The following is a 16,520-nucleotide window of genomic DNA, read 5'->3' on the forward strand; positions in this document are numbered from 1 at the left end:
CAGGTTTTATAAAAATAAATTTCACTTGCAACTTTGCAGTTACTATGTGAATAAAATTTTACTTTATTAAATAATTAATTTTGTTAAATTGTACTTTATATTCTTAACTATTGATGTTTTTAAAGATATAAGCTCATCCCGATGTGACACTTATCAAAAGCTTTTATTTGAGTACCCACATGCATTTTGATATATTTTTCATATATACATATATATAAAATATATAAAATATATGAAAAATTGATGAGGGTACTCAAATTAAAGGTCTCGATGAGTGTAACATCAGGATGAGCTCATATCTTTAAAAATGACAATAGTTCACGAGATACTAGGTCATTTATCATATAAATACACTGGCTACAAAATTTTGCTTATTCTCTTAATAATATATACTGAAGTATTGATGATTATTTTTTTAATTAAAATAAAATGTAATTAATTTTTTATAAATCAATATTTTAGTTGAAATTTTAATGTGAAAAAAAAGTACAGATTTAAAATTAAAAAACTAATGACAATAATAAAATATGTCTAGATTTTTTTTTGTCACCGTCCCTCTGGACTGTGGAACCCGGTCGCGGAATGAGAATTGAGAATATGGAAGGTGCGTCAGTTGTCTGAAAATTAGAAGGGTCTAATGACGGGGGAGGCGTGTCGGAGCTATAAAGAATACCTCGGCTATAAAAGTACATCACGCATCGAGACACGAGCCTGCAATAAGTTTGGATTATTTTGTGCAAATCAATTTTTTATCTAACAAACAAAATAACTAAATATTTATACAAATCAAGTCAAAAATTAATTAATGTAAAATTGAAGTTGTATTAAATGAATTAAGCTGATATATGTTGCATATACATTTACAGATGAGTGTATAGGGTTTTATTTTGAATGCACTTGTGCCCAGTACACTCCATAAAATCTGACTGTCACGCGATAAGGGTTAATGGAGCATCTTAAAATTTTTCTCTCTCTCTCTCTCTTTCTTCGGTAATATTTTATTGACTTTAATTTTAAATGGGTAAATATAATTAAAAGCAACCTGTTTGCGTCATAAATTTAAGTTTGAAGGAAATGAATTTATTTTTAATTACTAATAAAACATTTTTTAAACAGTTAAATGCAATTTGTAATTTAGTTCGCTAACTATTCAATATTTATTGTTTATTATTATTTACATTTATTTTATTTTTTATTGGCTCGTTAATTTATAAGTTGACGCTAAATAGCTCAAGATTTAATAATTGTAATTTTTAGTAAAATCTTCTCAAAAAAAAAAATATTTATTTATTACGATAAAAAACTCTTAAAAAATTAGTTCACGAATATTTCTCTCGATTTTTTTTTTAATGCTCACTTAAAATTTTTTAGACACTTTAAAACAGTTTTTATAAAATAAAATACAAAATAATAATTTTTATTTCTTACAAATTTTATAAAAATTATTATCTTTTCTGTAAATTATATATTTTTATTGATAGGATATGTTTGTGATTATTATTTGTAAGTAAAGGTCCATGAAATGTCATATATTATATATTATTGTATGTAATTAGTGAAACTGTGAATATCAGTGGAGAGTATCTAGATCTCCAACTGGTCGAAAGGTGAAATGTAAGTATACTTATGAAATAAACTATAAAGTCTGGGTGATAAACATCTCAGGGTGTTTTGACATCACACACATGTCGCGCATCCGCCCAAAAATTAACGAAACAAAAACAAAATACCTTTTGGGCGCCTCTGGAACTAAACAGTGATCGGTATCTACTCAAACATCTTTGTTTTATCTTAATCTGGAGTTTTGTTTTGGGACCACTTCGATTTGTGCTTCTGTATATTCTAATAATAACAACAATAATGATAATAATAATAATAATATTGTTATTATTATTATCGCTACTTTTGTCGGTAGTGGTGTATCTACTCTAATTACCTGCACGACCGTCACGCTGATATGACTATCTGATTACACTGCCGTGTCCGTACACGCCCTCCTACTACAGCCCAATCACTGTTTTGTACAAAAAGCGAAATATGGCCATTTTATATCACGCTATCATTTTATGCTTTGAGTACATATGATTTTACTTTATATTTAGAGGTGATAATAAATTATATTTATTTATTTGTAGCAGATAAAAATATTTTTTCTCATAAAATTGAAATTTCACTCTTCAAAATTTGAATTTTATGAAAAAAAATAGAAAAAAATTTTTTTTTAATTTTATACTTTTTTATCATTTCAAAAATTAATTTTTTCCATGCACACACAAAAAAAAATCAATTTGAATCAAGTAAATAATTTTGAAGAGCTTTATTAATTTTTGTTTTTAATTAATTATGATTTAGAGAATTAACTAAAGAATTTTACTTCATTCAAGACAATAAAACTTTTTAAAATTATTTTCTTTGTTAAAAAATGTTTGTTTTAATTAAACTTTATTTTTTTATGCAGCATTTTTTTAAGGTAAAAAAAAAACAAATAAAATAAAATAATTTTTATAAATAATGTGAGTTCAAATATTGAAAAAAAAAAAATTACTTAGTACTCTTCAAAGTTCAAATAAAATTAACAAAAAAAAATTTGAATGTTTTATGATTTATTAAATCGACATTCTACCTTTATAAGATAATTTTTATGTTAAAAATTTGACCTTATCGATAAAAGATAAAAAAAATTCAATTCAAGAGTATCTAATGCAAGAATTGAAAAAAAAATTTTTTTTGAGTTAAGACTGACCCGGGCAAGATAAAAATAAACTTCCACCATTTTCTTTTAAAGAGAAATATATGTTTTTTATATATATGTTTTAGCGTCAAAGGTCGCAGATTAAGTACTTGATTTAATTTCACTCCTTGCTATCAACAGCAGCCTTAAATTGAACCTTTAATCTCGGGGAAAGATCGGCGAGGAATTTATCCGCGGCAATCGTTCACGGCTTATCCTCCATCTTTAATCCATTTGAATATCCATCCGAATCCCAATTCGAATCTTTTAATAAAAAAACCCCAGTATGTATATATATAGCCTTAGTAAAGAACGAGAACAACAGCAACCTGTAAAACGTTTTACTGCTGAAACGCGAACAAGCGATGAAAGATGGAAGAATTTTATGTCCCAGTAATTTTTGGAGCAGTCACACAGAGCCTAGCACAAAAGAACCAAGCCACAAACTTCAGGCTATCTCGGCAATTTAGAAGCACACACGAAAAAAATCAAGGCGAAAGCTGAGCTCGGCAAAATAATAGATCCTCGCCTTAGTCTTATATTTCCTCGGTCATAAAATGATCATCATCCTCTTTGGTCCTTCTCTTATGTGGCGAAATTGGAAAAGTACTCGTATTTATACACACATATATATATATATATATACACGGATGAAATAAAGCAAGAAACTGAAAGGCATCCGATACAATATACAATGATGAAGAACATAACATCACAACAGATAAACCAGCAGAAAGCGAAAGGAAGACAAGAGGAAATAAACCTCATGGCCTCCCGTAAATGCTCGAGTTTTATTCTCAGGATATCTTCACTCTTCTCACTACCAAACAAGTCCACCAGGCAAAAACAACTACCTGCCGTTAAGCAATAAATAAATAAATAAATAAATTTGCGATGTTAAGAACTTGCGGCTAGTGGCTAAATTTTTAACAATGTTTTTTTATTGAGCAGAAAAATTATTAAATAAAAATTCTTAAACTCAAAAAAATCTACTTAATTCTAAATGCCAAAAGTTTTCAGAATTATTTTTCTCGTTTAAAATTTTTTTGTAAAATCAAATTATTTAGTCAGAAAATTAGTTTTAAAAATTAAATTATTTTTAATCAAGCCAAAAAAATTTTTCTACTTGATTCAAGATAAATTCTTTTAAATAATTTATTTGGCCCAAAATTTTTTTCCTATAAAATTAAATTATTTAAATATTTTTCATTTTTTTTAAATCAAAGATCTTCTTATTGAATAAAATTTTATTAAAAAAATAAAGTACATTTTATTTTTGTCCACGATTATATGATTATTATATTTAATACAATGTATGCCATTGAAGACTGCCATTTACTTTTTTTTTACATGATAGTAGACATATTAACTGTTTGTGTCTAAGATTATAATAAAAATAATTTTATTAGGCAGGAAATTATTTAAAAAAATTTTAATCGTCTTAAAAATTAAGCAAAAAAAAATTTTCTCTAAAATGAAAATAAATTTTTTGTTAATGCTTTAAATATTTCATAAAATATGCCAACAAAAAAATGTTTACATTTATTCCAACATTTTTTTTAAAGTATTTATAACTTTTTTTTTTTTTTTAATGAAGATAAAAGTATAATTATTAAAATGGTAAAAAAAAAATACTTTTGTTTTGAAGGATTTCCGTCGACGTTAGTCTTGGAATTTATATAAATATTAATAACAGTGACAAGGATAAATTCTGAGGACTAGATAGACCAAAATTAGATGGCTTGGTGGAAACAGGTGGCGGAATTGTCTAGAGAAGCAATTGTCGAAAGTCGAAATGCCTGTTATGTGTTATGTCTCGTCTTTTCGCTTTGTCTTGATGATTACCGAAGGCAGGTGTCGTCGCGTTCTTTGGTATTGGTTCTTGGTCCGTGAAGCGAACCGATAGGATGTAGAACGTAGAATAGAACGTGAGTAAAAAAGTAAAATCAAATCCCAATAGTAATCGGCGCGAATCCTTGCGTGTCTGGTTGACGAGAGACGATAGCGGGGAAGGGGTGTATGCTGTCCTGCCCAAAATTTGCCCTTGAAAAGTTGTCACGTCCTCTCATTTCTCATTTCGCGATGAATCACTATTGATTATTAGCCATTGACATGGACAACAACAAATCATAAGCAACAATGAGACGACCGATATAATAAATATATTGTAATGTTATAATGACCAGTTGCTTTGTAAAATTATCTCTATTGTGTCCTCTGTCGCTACACCTGACGCTGCCGGAAAACCTCAAAAATCTGAACTTATTTTTGTTAATCCTTTTTGTGATATTATTACAAAAGATCGAACAGGGAATCCTAATTACTTTTTTTTTTATTTATTAAAAAACTTCATGTTAAGATTGATTATAAATTATCTTTTCTCAAGCTCAAAAAATTATTAATTTTATTTTATTAAGTGGTAAAAAATCAATTTTAGCGAAAAAAAAATTTTTTTTGAAAATTTTAATTCAGTAATAAATTTTTTTCATTTAAAATTTTTATTTTTTAAAAAAATTGCTCAACCATTTTAATTTTCATTTTATTAAACGAAATTTCTATTTAATTTTATTGATATGTATTTTTTTTTAAATACATAAAAGAAATGGACAATTAAGAAAAAAAAATTGTCACAATTTTAACAAATTTTTTAATTTTTTAGAAAATTGTGATATTTAACTTTTTTTTTTATTTGTTCTTTTTTTTATGTACTTTTAAAAAAAAATATATATCAAGAACATAAAAAAAAAAAATAAAATAGAAATTTTATCCAAAAACATGAGAGCCAAATTTTTTTTCAACTTTTGAAGACAAAAAAACTATCGAAATCTTTATTTTTTTCTTTCACGATTTTTTTTATGGCTCAAAATGAGGTTGACTCCACTTATAAAAAATTAACGATCAATCTGCATTTATTAAGACAATAATAATTACGAATTATGGTTTGAATAAATTTTAAAAATTAATTTTGCTACCTTAGGATTAATTTTGTAAAATTAACTGTCGCTAAAAAAAAAAGGAACTTTAAAAATACATAAATTTAAGTCAAATTTTATTAATTGTACTAAATTTAACTCAAGAAAATTTTTTTTTATTTTCTTGATCATATAAATTAAAATTTATAAATAAATTTTACTTTGAAAATAAATTTAAAGAGAATGAATAGACTAAAATTAACCCCGGTACATATTTTATTATAAAATAAAAATATGAAGATGATTTAGAGGTGTATTTTGTACTGCAACTTGTACTGAAAATCCTATAGATTGAAAAAGCCGTAAAAGTTTGCTCGCGGAATGTCACTGAATGATGGACCCTGGGATCAGCCCCCGGTAAGTAATTCTTCGGCAATTACATAATTACTCGTGCGGTTTGCGAGATGCCAATGGTAGTAATATAATGGGTTTGGTTTGGTTGTTGTACTGCTGTGCTGTAGTACAGCGGAGGCTAAGTTAAAGCAATGTAATGTAAAAAGTACGGAGTGAGCCGCGACGCGGTCGTTACGATATTTACTACTGCATAATGGCTGGTGTGCCTGCCCCCCCTGCCCTCAGGAAATCTACGACTTGGGACCAACATAAGCAGTAACGAAGTAAGCGCTGAGGAAAACAAGTGACCAATAAAATAAAGAAGGAAACTAACGTTACTGAGAAAGATAATAAGAGAGAAAGAAAGAGAGAGAAAGAGAGAGGAGGAAGGGGAAAATGAAGAACGAGTCTGGTGTACGGCGTACTACTGAAGGTCGGAGCCGCAGGTGAATCCGTCTATATGTGCCAGTGCCATGGACCCGCTTTTGATACGTCTTAAAATCAAACGACCGATAAACATCTGCCTTTTTTATTTCACACCCTTTTTTTATTCCTGTAATTTTACGGACGTTAATTAATTTTAATACTATGAAAATAAGTAATCATTATAAAAAATTAATTTTTAATTTATATATTGCTGTATCATACATGCTAAATCATGTATTAACGACATGACGGCCGATAATCTTGATTAAAAATTTTTAATTCTTTTATTGTCTGAATTAAATGCTTTTATTTATTTTTTTTTTTTTTTTTATTCGTAAACATTATTTCTTATCAATAAATTTTTTGTTTACTCATTTATAACAATTGTGGTCAATTGAATTTAATTTTGTAAAAAAACTTACGTTGACCTGTACTACTGAAAATTTAAAAAGTAGTCAAACTTATGATAAAAATATTTGTAATAAATTAATTTAATTTTCTTTTTAAAAAATTATTTTTTAAATTGAATTACAATTTAAAAAAATTGTTTTTTTTTTTACAAAAATTAATTTTTTGACATGTTTTTTTTTTAATAATTTTTTTTGAAACTTGTAATTTAATACACTAATTAAATAAATTCTTAAATTTTAAATTAACTCTATTTTTTAAAAAATTTAATTTTTTGTTTAAAATTAATTAAATTTTTCTATCAAAAAAATTTCTTGTCACTGGCCACAAAATTTTTCTTATTCTCTTAATAATAAAGATAATTAATAATAAAAATAAAATTTTTTTTCAATCTAAATATCAAAATAAAAATAACAATTTTTTCCAAAAATAAAAAAAAATCACTATAAACTCTGAAGAATGTGAACATAATAAAGATCTTGAGATGTGTTAGCACATATATTATCTCGAGCAATTTGTAAGTTCAAATATACCCGTGAGGGAATAGATGACGATAGCAAATGTATGTATAAATATAAATATAAATATAAATATAAATATAAATATAAATATAAATACACAAGATTATTACGAAAGAAGGAGGATCTCAAGAACGTATTCATACCCAGCGATAGGAAAGAAAGAGCTTGCTCGTAGGCGCATATCGTTACGGCGCATTAACGCCGATAGGCAATTAGTGACTCTCTCATTGTTGCGGATGTCAGTCGCACATGATTACGGTGTGGTATGTGGATGCTTAGAAGCATATATAAATACAGTATAGAGGCAGACGAGATGGATCTAAGCTGAAACGAGCCAGCCTCGGAGATATACATCCCAGGTTCCATAATAAAAGACGCGAAACGCGAATAAGTCAAAGCGAAATATAAATATAAATAAAAAAGTGAAACGACGGTAGGAGGAGTCGAAAGAAAGGTCTGGAAATAAAAATAAACAAGCGAAATAAGACAAGTGAGTAAGGTACACACTGGATGTCTGTGTGTATGTCTTTTACTCTTGCACGGCGGAGTCTTCTAACGATAACTCTCGCACGAGGTATAACGTATAAGGTACCATACTCGATATATATAAAAAATATATAAAACGTACGTGTAAGGGACTGCAAATATCGTGCAAAGTGCACCTCAAACGCATCCCAGTCTGCGTGACCTGTGTTTAAGGTAGTTACTGCATATAGGCCCCCACAAACCATCCAGCATCCTTAAAGATAGGAGACTCCATCATCACTACTCTTCTTCTCAAGCTGATATTCCTCCTCAGATCCTCAGATCCTCATCTTTTAATTCTTTTTTATTATTCAGCGGCATTCCCTCCCGCGTGGTAGAAAACTATCACACGCGAACGTGAGAACCCAAGGATTTTTCGGTTCTACTAAAGATCCCTTGAATTTGAGCCTTTTCAAGGTTTCATATAATTTTCACCGTCAATTTATGATAATAATCTCTAAATACATAATTAAGAAATGACCTTGTATCTTGTGAACTATTGACATTTTTGAAAATATAAGCTCATCCTGAAGTTACACGTACCGAGACCTTTCATTTGAATACCCACACGAATTTTTGCATATATATTATATATATCACAAATATGAGAAATATCATATTTATAAAATATATGAAAAAATTCGTGTGGGTATTCAAACGGAAGGTCTTGATGAGTATAACATCAGGATGAGCTTATATCTTAAAAAATATCAATAATTAAGGAATGACGTTGTATTTTGTCTACTAAAGATATTTTTATAACGATATAAGCTCATCTTAGAGTCCTTTGCAGTTAAAAAATATTAAAAATTTATCTTACTTAAGTTTGTTAGACATTTAAAATATAAAAAAATAAAATACAGTGGAACAAGAAGCTGCATAACCATAATCTTAAATTCAATAAACTATCGTATCTTCACTTTAACGGAACAAATACCAGCATCCTAGTGCAAAGTAAAAAAAGTGAACTTTAAAAAAGCTTGGTTATTGTTTACGAAATTTATGCCTTTGCTATTAAAGTCAATTTGATAAGAATAAAAGAAAAATAATAAGAGAATATGATAATAAATAAGAATAAGAGTGCATATACATATCATGAAACGATATATTACTTACTCATGGTGAATTTTGACCTTGCAGATGATACGTTGAGTAGATGCACGTATGATGAACGCCTGCACGTGCAAAACATAACGCCTCTGATGATTCTTAGCTGGTGGATAGTGGATGCTGAGCAGAGTCGCGCCGAGATCTCTATTGGATACACACATATATAAATAAATAAATAAATAAATAAATATCTATACATATATATATGGCATTACACTACTATATACTTCTCTCCTCTTAGCTTCCTCTATCGGTCATCGGTAATAAATTTTGAAATAAATTGCAGCCGCGAGGGCAGCCCGGCGACCCGCGAGATCCTCAAAGCAAACAACAATAATAATTATTCGATACGGGCAATAACTTAGAAGAGGCCTGCCTCTTTTTCCTTCTCACATGTCGAGTGTACCCGCGTACCCATGGGTACTGAGCCAGAGCAAGACGAGAGCAGAGAGGAATAAAATCAAATAATAATAAAAAGGAACAAAATGAATATAAAGAAAGAAATTGTTCGAGCATGTAATATCTATAATGGCCACGGTGTTCTACCCGAGTGACCTGTCAGCTCCATCTGAATTAATGGCACCTGAGATTTCACGAGAAATGGACGAGAAGTCGCTGTCTTGATGTACCTACCATGCGCATCCAATCTTATACGTTTTAAAGCGTTACGTACAACGCGTTTTATCCTTACTACTCCCCCCCCCCTTCCCCTGTCTTCACTTTGTCTATTTTATTTATTTGTTTATTTATATGTTTATATTTATAGGAAACTCCGACAAGGTATCCGCAAAAGCTTACAACTCGTGAGCCACGACTCGGTAATGGTATTACCACTAGTCGATTAGCACCACTAACTAATTTTTAATTCGTGCAGCATGAACACACATTAATTAATCCTTTTCAGCGTTTGCTGTATCTCCGCTTCACTTCGGAAAGTTACCTCCTACGGCGAATAAGTACAGTAGACCTGCAATAAATAAATTCATGTTTATTTTACAAAAATTTGTTATTAATTATTCAGACAGAGCGATTAAAGATTTTGCTTTTTTTTTTTAATAAACCTAGATTTAATTGATTTTAAACAATTTTCAACGTAATTTTGTAAAAAACTGGACAATAATTTTTTAGACGAAAATTCGAAGATATTTTTATTTTATTGCTTACGAAAAAATTTTTGGGGTGTTTATGTAACTCCGATTATTTTTAAGTTATAGAAGAAATTAAATAAGGGTTGTTTTTTAAGATTGTAAACAAGTGTTTTGACTTTAATTAATTTTTGTGAAAATAATTAAAATTAGAAAATTTTTATTGACTTTTTTTTTGTGACAGAAAAATATTAAATTAATTTTTTTTAATTGTAAAAAATTGGAAAACTTAAATAAAAATGTTTTAGTTGGTGAAAATTTATCTTAAAAATTAAATAAAAAAATATTCATTAAAATTTTTAAAATATTTTCTAATCCTAAAAAATTAATAATTTATTTTTAACTAAATTGAATAAATTCTTCCGTCAATATATTTTGCAAAAATCAATGCATGGATTCAATTATTATAAAATTTCCTTACAAAAAAATTAATTTAGAAAGACAATATATTTATTTTATTAAATTGATAAATTATTTCAGAGCATCGTTAACCAACACCGACTAGAGCCAGACCATCAACATCACCATGGTACAACAGGAACAGGTAAAGCTATTGAATTGATCGCCGTCTCTTCTTCTCGTTTACGATTACCGGACTAATCTCATTTTAATCATGGGTTGCTGGTTGTTGGGTTTCGGGGCCGGGCGAATAATGAAGTGTCAAATCGCCCGCTGGTGGGCGTCGTCATCGTTGTCATGCTTTCGCTTATACATTCGTATCCTTATACGTGTAGAGTGTCTGCTATATACATTCAGATTCAAACAATAATGATAATAATAAAAATATACATTTGGGCTTTTACTCCTCATAATATATTCCATCGGCGAATTTTTAATTAGCTGCGGGAGGATCGGGTCGATCCTCTAGCCTAAGTTCCACTATTATTACCATAATACGTCTTCGCCTACTATACTTTTTTTTTAAGCCTATTTTCATATTTTTTTAATGATAAATTAGCGCCGGCATCTGCTTTTGTCACAGGAATTTTTTCAAATTTAATTATTATCGTCTCGTTAGTTTAAAAGATAAATGTGGGTTTTAATTATCATTATTTTATTTTTATTCATTGATTGGATAAATATTTGTTTTTAGTCAATTGAATAAAATTATAAAATAATTATGATTTAATAAATACTTGATCATTTATTGGAAAATTAAATTTTTTATAAAAAAATTTTTTTAAACTTTATTAAATAATAAATTTTGTTAAATTGTACTGTAATGTTTTTAACTATTGATGTTTTTAAAGATATAAGCTCATCCCGATGTTACACTCATCAAGAGCTTTCATTTAAATACCCACATGGATTTTGATATATTTTTCATATTTAGATATATATAATATATATAAATATATGAAAAATTGATGTGGGTACTCAAATGAAAGGTCTCGATGAGTGTAATATCGCGATGAGCTTATATTTTAAAAAATGTCAATAGTTCACAAGATACAAGGTCGTTTCTTAATTATGTATCTAGAGATAGAGTATTTTCGAATCAAAATGATATTAAAAATATTTTTAATCAATGCAATTTTTAATTAAAAATTCAATTAATAAAAATCCAACATACCTTCTCGTCCCTGTACAGCGAATAAAATTTAGATAAAACAGAAGTAAAGAGAATTGGAGTAGAAGTACATATATTCGTTGGAGATCCGAGCAGCAGAGTGTTTAAATTCTATTCAAGTGCGACGCATTACCAGATTAGCTCTCACGCGGTTAGCATTCACCGGCCCTTTACATTCATGAACCTTTTATGCGGCTGATTTGACTACGTTTTCCTTTATACATCCGTACATACACGAAAATATATACATCTGTATGTGTATATACGTATTCACGGGGCTACGATTTTATTTGCATTGATTGAAGTGCATGGTTTTGCGGGAGCGCCATTTCTATGCCCAATAAAAGTTACACTATTTCTTTACTTGGCTTTTACGAAGAGCACGACTATTCAACTGCTCCCCGATGCACTTTCTCGACGTAAATACCCAAATGTTCATGTTAAATGTTAAGTATTCTGCACGTAACATATATAAACACATATATATACTATGGAGGAAAAAAAATCGGATATATGGTGGGTATAGTGGTTGGAAGTTTAAATAAGAGCTATGATCGTTCAAGCCAATCAAATTAAAATTTAATCTAATTAATTAGACTTTCTAAGTACTTGTTTGTTTAAATATTTATTACTATTAAATAAATTAATAATTTAGGCTACAAAATTAAATGTTTTTTTTTTTATAAAAAAAAATATTAATTTTATTGATGAATTAAAATTTTATTTATTTAATTTATTTAAGTTAAAAAAATTCGAAAAAGTGCCAAAATATAATTTAGACACTCATTTTTTATTAAAAACTTGAAATAAATATTTTAAACTTTTTTAATAAAAAATTTATTGATTTTTAATTATTTACAGAAATTAATTTTATTTAATAAATAATTAATTAACTATTAATAAAAAATTAATTTATCAGTAATTAATAAATCTCATTAATATTAACAAAAATATTGAATGTAATAGAAATTTATATTTTTATCAGAGCATAAGCTAGAACTTGAGCTTAAAACCTCCCAAAGGGGTGAATTTTTATTACTCCACGTCCGTGGATAAGATGACAGTAGAGAAACTTTAAAACTCGTTATTACCCCCGCGAGCAAGCGTTAAACTTTATATATATATATATATATATATATATATATATATATATATATATATATATATATATATATATATATATATATATATATATATATAGGTATGTATGGGCTGTTGGGGCGCCCAAAGGTCCTTAAGCCTCGGAGCTATCTTTTTTCATCATATTCTCTCTTGATTCTCTTCTACACCTTCTTCCTCTCGTTCTCGGTGATTTCGCGTCTCACATCAGCGACCCCTTGACGAGTTGCCGTACTGCAAAATAAAAATACTAAAAATATATATATACACGCTTATGTTAGGCCACTTTCGAGCCATAAAGAGACAAAGGAACATTCAACTCGCGGCCGTGGAAGGCCGTAAACTCTCATTTTCGGAAAGTAAAAAATTAAAGTACTTACAAGCAAGCTGTCGGAGATTTAATACGCGGCAGCCAGAAGAACCATGATTTTGAGTCGTTAAAATTTAACATTTGAATTTGACTTTTCCAAGTCAGGCACGCATTCACATGCATAAAAATATTCACATGTTTGCTGTAGAGGTTTGCATCGAGGCAAGAAAATATTCTGTTAAATCTTGAAATTAAAGTAGTAAAAAAAAATTTTCGGTTGCAGATAAGCACGTACTTGACCGTGACACTTATCCCCGGTAAGCTGGACAGTGGAATTACGTATGCGAGCTGGTTCATATGTCAGAAGCGACTTTAAACTCCCCTTAGGTTAAAAGGGATGAAACCGTCACCCTCGTTGCTTTTCGCGAGATTTCACAGAATACGTACCGAGTACCGATGCGGATGCTCACCGATGCGAGGGATAAAGACCTCCATTTCTCAAAGTATAACACATTCTTACCCTGTCCTGCCAACATCTTCGATTTAATGCCGCGTGAAAGTCATTTCCTATCTGTCCATCGTATTTCAGATGCATTATATTATAATATTTGTGGATATCGCCAAAGTATTTCACTTTTAAATCAGCAAAACTCCAGGGTTGTCCACAGTTTCAAAATTGAACAAACTTTTCAACTTATAGATTATTTTTCATGGTCTAAAAATCAATTTAACAATTTGTAATTTCTATTAAAATTACTTAAATAAAATATTTCTATACTGAGAAAAAAAATACTTCCATTAATGTTATTCCTAATTCTTGTTTTTCCCGGGAAAAAGAAGGAAAAAGTTACACGTATTTTAACATAGCGCTTCATAAAAAAATTGGAAAAATTATAATTTTACAGATTTCATAAAAATAACATTGTAAAATATAAATATTACATTTAAATCTGTGAAAATTAACAATCAAATTTTGAACTGCAATTTTTCTAGTTTTAAATTTTAAGCGACACTTATTACCATTTATAATATAATTTTTCCCTTTTTTCTTTTTTATTCTTCTTAAAAAAAATTAATATATTAAATTTTTACACTAAGCTAATTATTGGGTGAAGAAATTTTCATTCGAACAAAATTTTTATCTTTCCTCAGTCTAGACTGACAAGGCATGAAGTCAATTTTATCTATTATATCTACCCTCGTTAAGCTAATTAAATATTACTTCAACTTCTGGGTCAAAAATTCAGCAATTAATAATTATTATTCGCCTAACATAAAGTTCTTTAACCTCTAAATTTTTTTTTTCACACTATCAATAATTTATTTAACCTAATTACAAAATAAAATAAAATCAATCATTCTTTGATTAAATCAAAGAAAGGAATCGTTTTCTGACACTGAACTCTGTATTCATTTTTCAATTCCTCCAGCTCCTGAAATTCTCTCAAAATATTCCTCATTAGCTCTGATCTCTTCATTAAAACTTTCATTAAAAAATTCTTAGTACAAGCCTCAGATTTTTTAGCACCCAAGTCTTCAAAATTTTCATTATTCTTCAAAATTTTTCTGTCGAAAATTTCATTTTCCCTCTTCACGCTCTTAATTTTCTCCTCAATAAATTGTAACCTCGCCAAAACCTGCTTGAGAATTTTTCCATGTGCAATTTTCCTGGCATTTACTTCCCTTGCAAGCTTCTGAGGGGTTTTATCCTTAGATTTCTTCTCCAACATGACCCTAGTGTCCTTAGTGACCACAAAAGTCTTGACATCCTGCAATTCATCCGCAAAATCCAGCATCTCTTTCTTCAAAGCTTCGTGCTTCCACTCCTTCATAAGTAGAATGCGATTGAAGGTCATGACCTTCTGCAGTACCCTCAATTTATCTTCAGCAGCAACTATAACTTCCTTGATAACCCGCTCTACTTGTTCCCTAGGCATCAAATTACAATTTTTCGCGTCCGCCCTTCCGCCGCACAAATTTATTTCTACTTGCCTTTTTTCAATCACCAGCTGAATTTCAATATCGATATCAAACTTAATCAGGCTCTCCTTCAGTCGTCGCACTTGCTCCTCCAGTTCGCCCACGTCCGCTTCCAGCTGTCGTACTTTTATCTTATTATCACCGACACCTTTCTCAATCTCACTTAGCTCTATTGAATTAACACGCAACCGCAATTCTATTTCCGCTTTCTTTCTCTTCAGACCAACAAAACAATTTCTCTGCTCTTGTGAAATAAACTCCATCTCCGAAGCCTTGTCCTTGAGCCCTTTCTTCATTTCTTCAAAAACTTCTTTTCCAAATTTTCCAACCACCTCCTTTCTAGCTTTCTTCAAAACTTTTACTCTTTCTTCTTCTAAAACTCCCCTTTCTTCTTCAAACTTCCAAACCAAATTCCTCATCTTTAAATCAATTTCCAAAACATCTCTCACCCTCTTTTGCTTCTCAGCAATCGACCCTTCAACCTTCCCAATTTTTTCCATCATCTCAAACTTTTCAACAAACCGAATCATCCCGCGAATACGCAGCAAATTAATCTGCTGAATCGCAGAATCAATTTTGATCTTTAATATCAAAAAATCCTTGAAACGCTTATCAAAATCAACAACCATTTCTTGCATTGCCTTATAAGTCTTTTGGAAATCGCTTTCCAACACCCTCCGATACTTTTCCTTCAAGAAATTCAATGCATACACTTCTTTTTCATGTTTCTCAACCACATCTCGCTCAAATTCTTCAGGATTCTCCAATATCGGAATCTCTGTCTTCAGATCCTCCCAGCGAACCTCAACGCCGCCCATCATCACGATCGTCTTCTCACGAAACTCATCAGCCAGTCTATTTTTTTCTGACACATCCTTTGCACACCGTCCATCATCCCCTAACTCGCTTTGTTCTTCTCCCAACTCCGAATTCCCTTGCAGCTCCAAAAGTTCGCCCGAAAGTTTTTTTCCAAACATCTCCTCCATTTCTTCGCTAATAAACTTGAGTTTTTCCTTAATTCCTCCAATTTCCACGGTTTTTTCCCTCCTAATTTCCCAAATTTCTTCAAAGGTCCCATTGAATTGGTCCTTCAGGCGCCTAACATCCACCAAAAGCCGTTGATTAACCCTAAAAAACTCTTCAAAAGACAAGTTCTCAAACTGGGAATGCTGAAAGTAAGTCTGAATAAATCTGCAGGTCGTTGTCCCCGTGCTTATTCGCTCCTCTTCCAGCCTGACCTCTTCGTCTTCCTCGTCATCATCAATCATCAGGCTCTCTATGACTGATTTCTCATCTCTACTTTTGTATCTACTTTTCACAAGAGAATACACTTTTGATTCACGACCAAGACTATTTATTCGCATATTAAC

Source organism: Cotesia typhae, unplaced genomic scaffold (assembly GCF_013202065.1).
Source record: "Cotesia typhae breed Kobodo isofemale line unplaced genomic scaffold, CoteBio_Ctyphae contig_123, whole genome shotgun sequence".
NCBI lineage: Eukaryota > Metazoa > Arthropoda > Insecta > Hymenoptera > Braconidae > Cotesia > Cotesia typhae.